General features: G+C 43.0%; 1 pseudogene; it reads left to right on the top strand.

Annotated features, from left to right (window-relative positions):
• The first annotated feature begins 5,097 nt into the window (after positions 1–5,097).
• LOC136505884 (L10-interacting MYB domain-containing protein-like) lies at positions 5,098–6,538 on the top strand (annotated as a pseudogene).
• Positions 6,539–7,047: the final 509 nt, after the last annotated feature.

Genomic DNA, 7,047 nt, shown 5'->3' with positions numbered 1-7,047 from the left:
GACAATAGGTTTGTGTGACCTTGCTAACAAGAATTGTGTAGGTGAGCTTTACCTAGACTCGCACCTTAGTTTCTTAATTAAGATCTTTGTAAGCTGCTTGAGAACTTAGATAGAGAGGTGTAGTCTTGGCTAGACCATTTAGTTTAATTCCACATTTATATTGACTAGCCAGTGCGATTAATTTTAGAAAGGACTATTCATCCACCCCCTTAGTTCGCCATCTCGACCTATCAGCTGGTCTTCTAACCATTTGTGCTAGCCCCATGCATTAGCTAGACTTGGATGGTGGCACAGTGACCACATGTGAGAGTGGTCGGTTGGCTTGTTGCCATTGGTGGCCTAGCCAAAGGGATAAGGCAATGCCTTCCCTTTCTCTTTCTTCTAGCTCCTCTCCCGTTCTTACACTTGGAGTTTCAAAGTTAGAGTTGTTCCTATCCTCTCTCTCTTGTTATGTGCCAAATCTTGTAAGAGATTGAGTGCCCTATGTGGGTGTGGTTGAGAGCTTGAAGATCCACTTCCTTCCTTCTTCTTCCCCTCTAAACTTAGTGCTAATTTATGAGAGTGATTGAGATACCTAGTGTTTGGATTTGAGGATTGCATTTGGTGGCACTAGGTAATCTTTATGATTGGGGATTTCTTATTACTCTTGGAGGTTGCCACCTCCTAGATGGCTTGGTGGATTATGTGCTCTGTTGTAGCACGCGCAGAAATTGGGCAGTGCTCCAGAAGCGACCACATGGTGAGGCATGTTGTGCTCGCACTGCGGGAGATTGTGAAGAGAGCAACTCTAGTAAAGTGAGGTGTGAAGAGCATCAAGTGGTCTGGCTAGATCAAAAGCTAGAGCTCGTGGTGAGCACTCTACGTGGGAGAGTGTGACCGGTGGGTCACCACTAGCTAGAGGACCGGCGGCAACCTTGGGCTTGACTCAGTGGGAATTAAGTGGTTGGCAAACCAACGAACCTTAGGATAAAAATTGTCGTGTCAACTTGTCTACAACTTCCTATTGGTTTGCAATCTCCAAACACAAGCTTGTTCATATATTGTGCTTGTATTGTTGCTCTTGCATAACTAGTTTGCATGTGTAGCTTGTTAGTTACATTGCTTAGTTTGTGTAGCTAAGTAGTTATTGAGCTCTCTAGTTTGGCTTGCGTAGCCTTGCTAGTTGAGAAGTGCTAGTGTGCTTAGACTTTGTGCGCTTTGCTTTTTTTTAATCATTTGTGCGCTTTGCTCACTAGTATGTGTAGTAGCTCCCCGGTTGCTTGAGTACTAATTGCATAGGTTTGTGTGGCCTTGCAAACTAGAATTGTGTAGGTGAGCTCTACCTAGCCTTGCACCCTAGTTGCTCAATTAGGATCGTTTGTAAGGTGCATGAAAACATAGATAGAGGGGTGTGTAGTCTTGGCTTGACCAAGTAGCTTAATTCCACATTTGTTTCGGTTTGCCGGCGCAATTAAGTTTTAGAAAGGACTATTCATCCCCCTCTAGCCCACCATCTTGACCTATCGAAGTTGCAAATACAACATGTGAACATGTAACATCCACATGAGGAACTTTCTAGATAAATGGTGAGCAGGCATCAGCCCTATTTTCCACGTTCATGGTAAGTAATACTTCAAGATATTTTGCATGGTAAAAATTATGCATGAAATGGATAAATATTGGGTAGATTCTATAAATATAGAAGAGTGTGGAAGGTTACCATGTCATAACATAATTGTGACTATAAGCAACTATATATAGGGGTGCTCCTTATCAATACCAAGCCACATGAGAGATATAATAAGCCATAGAAGTAGACACTATCTTATCTTATACTCTTATAAATCAAAACCCCACTACCATGTTTCTCTATGATTTCATGAGGCCACGCTGTCGAAGGGTCCACAAATCACTAAGCTCAAGAATCACGTAGTTGAAGCCCAAGTGTCTTCTCGCATCTTTCCTATCCTCTAATCTCCCCTCTGTCTAATCCACTTCCTCCACCCATGACACTATCTGGTAGCCTTTAAATTTGAATCACTCATCGAGTCAACCCATAAGATAGCAAGAAAATATATCTTAAACATGATAAGATTGCTATGGTTGTATTAGAGCTTATGAGTATACAAGAGTCCTATGTACTAGTGCATGAGTTTGCTATGGTTGTATTAGAGATTATGAGTATACAAGAGTCCAATGTACTAGTGCATGATTATATTGTTATAAAGTTGTAATTAGTATTTAATATAAATAGATTTAATTAAATTGTTAGAAATACTTATAAAAGGAAAAAAATATTTGTAGATCCAATATATCTTAAATGCGATAAGGTTGCTATGTGTCGGGTATCGATATTAGGGATACCCAAAGCAAGGAAGTTAGCGCCCACGCTGACTTCCCCAGATGGCTAAAGACGAATTAAAAGGTCTAGCCCAACCCCAAGGTCACGGGCTCCTTCTCGCCCAACCCTAAGAATGCGGGTTTGTCTCGCCTAAGGCCACAGGCTCCATCTCGCTCGACCTCAAGGCCACGGGCTCCGTCTTGCCCGACCTTGAGGTCACGGGCTCTAGGTCCAAGCGTATGGGCCTAGGTCAAAACTCTGACGCTAGGAAAGAGGCTGACACACCATGATGTAACCCATGGCCAGGACAGGCCATATATGGGGATTCACATCAAGAACAGTGTCGGACGTGCCGGTGCTGTTCTGCCTAATCCTTGTACGGATATTGATAGGCGTGTCAGTTCACCATGACGTCCATCGGGACAGAGTGGAACACCATGACCAGCAGATGACGCATGCGCATGGCACCAGTGACAAACATGGTCACGACATGGAGCCATCTCTGTTGACATCTATAGGATCGGTAGGACCCGCGTGAAGGAGAAGAAGGACCCGACAACCCTAGAAGCCTTCTTCTCTCTTTGGTTCTTCTTCTTTTTCTCCTCTGTAACCCACGCTTTCCCTTCGCCTATAAAAGGGGAAGTAGGACGGCTGAGCGGCAAGCGAGCTCTCAGCAGCCGTTCACTCCTTCCACCAGAGACTTGGGATCCTCTCCCTCTCTTATCTATTTGTAACCCCTACTGCAAACCAAGTGTCGGTAACACGAGCAGTAGTGAACTGGACGTAGGGATGTTTTGCCTAAACCAGTATAAACTCTTATGTACTCCGAGCACACCATCCGAACCAGACGTGCAAATACAAATTTACTCATCGGTGGTCCAAAAACACCGACACTATGGTTGTATCAAATCTTATGAGTATACTCCTATATAATTAATATATTCAAGCGCCTGCCTAATCAATACTAATAATCAATATTTCATTTGAATTAATAAGAGTCATAAACATAGCTAAATTGGTTGTACATGATCTCACCGGTGAGCATGTGAGTAGAGGGAGGTGGCAAGGCAATGAGGTATTGCAGACGATGAGGATATTGTGGAGATTGAGGTCGTTGCTCTTAGAGTAATCAAATAGCCTGTTGGGTAGAGCTCCTCTCTAAATTATTTGTGAAAGTTGATTATATGACTGAAAATAATTTTTTTGATTCCCAAATGTTGCTATCTAGCTTAGATCCGAGCTGTATATATGTAAATGCCACGGATGGGGCTTTTCATCTAAGATAAAAGTTATTAGTGACAAAGATAAGTTTTACATAGTTTAAATGATGCATATTTTTTGTTATAGTAAAGTTGATATTATTTACATTACTAACTAGACATAGGTATAAGTTTTAGATGACTTTAAAGGATACTTTGTTATTTGTAGATACAGACAATATCGGGTATTTGATACTTTTTTAATACGAATGTGGAATCAGATAGAGAAAAACTATAGAAATCATATTAAGATATATTAACTTAGTATCCAGATTAAAATCGAATACGAATATGAATACAAATATCCATATTGACGCTAAGACAAGTATGGATACTAGACATGTGACGTAGCGTGAGCCTAGTTCATGTATGCACATATATGCATTTTGAAAGTTTAGGCACCTAGATGACACACTCTGCCAAGTTTAAGGGGTGGTCTGGCATCGCGGGTGCCGGAGTAGACTGTCACGTCAGCAAACGAGCCTAGTTTGGACTTGTGATGTACCATGTGCCAAGTTAAGGACTTGGACATGCATTTTCAAGTTTAGGTTTCTAGTTGACACACTCTACTAAGTTTAGAGACCGTTGGTGCATTTTACTTAAAATACCATATGAGAGTCAGTCATTCCGGTGCAGGCGCGACCACCTCCCATCCCCGAATTGCAAAAAATTATTTTTTTTGAATTTCTAAAACTATATATACAAATCCAGTTGGACGACGGAAAATAGGGGTTGTTTGGCATGCCTCCAGAGCCAAACTCTAGGCTAGAGCTGGCTATAGCTAGCCAAACACCCCAACTCCAAAAAAAGTTAGAGCAGCCAAACTCCATGGAGTTATTGGAGCTCTAGTTGAGAACATCTTTTCCAGCTTCAGAACCCTCTGAAATAGACCTAGACATGGAGTTCCAAGGAAATTACCTGCCTTTGCCATCGATTACACACAACAACCCAGTGAACCGTTATGTCTCTTGTTTGTGACCACCCCTGACTCAACCCTATCCAGCGGCCGTACTCGGGCCGTCGATGTCCCATGCGACGCCATAGCCCCCACGCTCGTCCTCACCCACGCGGTCACCGCCGCCCCCTTGCTCGCCCACCCCACCAGTCGCCACTGCCACCATGCCTCTATTCCCCCGCCGCCCTCGCCTCCTTCCCCCACGCCTCCACTCCCCTGGGCCTCTACTCGCCTCCACTCCCCAACCCTAACCCTCGACGAGAATAAGGGCATCCTTCTCATCGATGGCCAGCTTCCTCCACATCGACGGTCGCCGCACCATGACATGCTCCGGCGCCAGACCCCACCGGCAAGCTCCCCAACCCTACCTTGAAGACCCAACCAGTTCTGCTCATCGTGCAAGGTATTTCATCCCCATTCCAGGCTCTATAGTTTATGTTAGCAAAATTTTGGTAGTGAAATATTTGCTATGTATTACTGAAATTTTGGTTATAAAATAGTTGCTCTGTAGTTCATGATAGCGAACTGTGCATGTTCTAAATACTTGTGTTGAGTTGGTATAGATGCCAGAAATTGATTGGAACATAGAGAACACTTGGATCCTATGTGGTTTGATGGTCAAATAAGTTAAGAAAGGAAATCGGCCAAATACATTCTTGAATTCAGTTGGTTATGCTGCGGTGGAAAAAGGATTCAAAGATAGGACGAGTATTGAATTGACCAAGGGGCAAATCAAGAACAAGTGGGACAAATTGAAGGAAGATTTCAAGGCATGGAAAAAGCTTAAGATGAGGCAAACAGGAACCGGTTGGAATCATAATAATGGCACTATTGATATGGACGATGTATGGTGGAAGAAAGCTAGAGCTATAAGTGTTATATGTAGGAATGTTACCTTATTTGTTAATTAGTTGTTGTTATTATTTGTACTAATATGTGTTGCTCTCTTGCATATTTTTAGGACATTCCAGGCTGCGGGAAGTTTAGGAAGCAGCCCCTTCAAAATGAAGATGAGTTAACGACTTGTTATCAAGGTATTATTAATGTTGGTGCTGACCATTAGTCCCCTTGTGGCACTAATGCTGCAATGGCTACAGCACCTACACTTGGTAGTGTGACACATGAATCAACACAAGATGAAGGTGTGGCACAAGCTAAGGAAGGTGCGGCACAAGGTGTGCAGAAGGTGAGGAGGTAGAGGAGGTTACCCCTTCCCCTGGTAGTGGCAAGAGAGCGGCAATGCCTGTCCAGGATATAGGCAAGAAGGCTAAGACAGCAAATGCAGTCCTCTTTCAAGAAGCAGTCACTAGTATGGCTAGTTCAGCAAATGCATATGCTGCCAAGAATGGGATGGGTGACTGAGACCCCAAACACTTCAGGGGAATGCCACACAATGCTTTCGATGAACAAGGATATCTTTTTTATCTTCATGATGTGTTGGTTGAGAGTACACTAGTGTACTATACCATGCAATGAAAGTGGATGCGCAAGTCTTCCCACATCTTCCACGAGGTACAAACATTACAAATATTTTGTATGCTCAACTTCGTACACCACATTCTTATGCTATTTTTTCATATGTGCAGGCAAGTACTATGTTGTGGACGTGGGCTATCCTAATCGTCTAGGCATCGAGGTATGGATCCAAATACTCCAAAAAAGAAGTTCAACCAGATTCATTCATCTATTCGTAATGTTATTGAACGTTCATTTGGAGTATTAAAGATGAAGTGGCAAATTCTTTATAAGATGCCACGCTATTCCATGGTCACACAAAAAAAGGTTGTAGCTGCTACCATGATTCTTCACAATTTCATACGTGAGCATGCTAGTAGGGATGTGGACTTTGCTAATTTCGATTGTGTGTTGACTATCCCGGAAAGGTACAACAAATATGTTGTATCTCAATATGCCTCTGATGGATCCACTTCGGAATCAAGCTTTGTGACTATGGACTCATTTTGTGATACTTTGGCTACATCCGTCGCATTAGCTTGGAATTAATGTAATTATATTTTCAAACTATGGACTTGTATCTCAGATTATTTGGTTGGACATGATTATCTTGTAATATGTTGGTATTTTAATTTAATCCACATACTTGTTTTGTAGCTGAATGCATTATTAAAGTACACTCATATCAACCAAGGGTAAATCGAACAATCCACGTTAATAAAACATCATTCTAAAACTGAGAGTATCTTCTGGCCAAACACCCGCCGACACCACTCAGAGGCAGTAGCCCTCTCCTCGTCACCGCACATGACTCCAACAGGTGGGTACCACGCGTCAGAGGCTCATTCGGTGGAGAAAACGTAGTGAAAGGCCCCACCCTTCCGCCGCGTCGTCTCCTTCGTCCTCCCCGAATTTTTTACTTTTTAGACCTTTTTTGAAAATTTCTCATAAATAGACCACTGACGGAAAGAATTCAGAAAATGGACCCTTAGCTCGGCGCTGAGCTAACACGTCTAGATGGCAGGCAGCTCGGCGCCGTAGACGCTGGCGCCAAGCTT

This window comes from Miscanthus floridulus, chromosome 14, assembly GCF_019320115.1.
Source record: "Miscanthus floridulus cultivar M001 chromosome 14, ASM1932011v1, whole genome shotgun sequence".
NCBI lineage: Eukaryota > Viridiplantae > Streptophyta > Magnoliopsida > Poales > Poaceae > Miscanthus > Miscanthus floridulus.
This window is presented reverse-complemented; position numbering and strand designations above follow the sequence as displayed.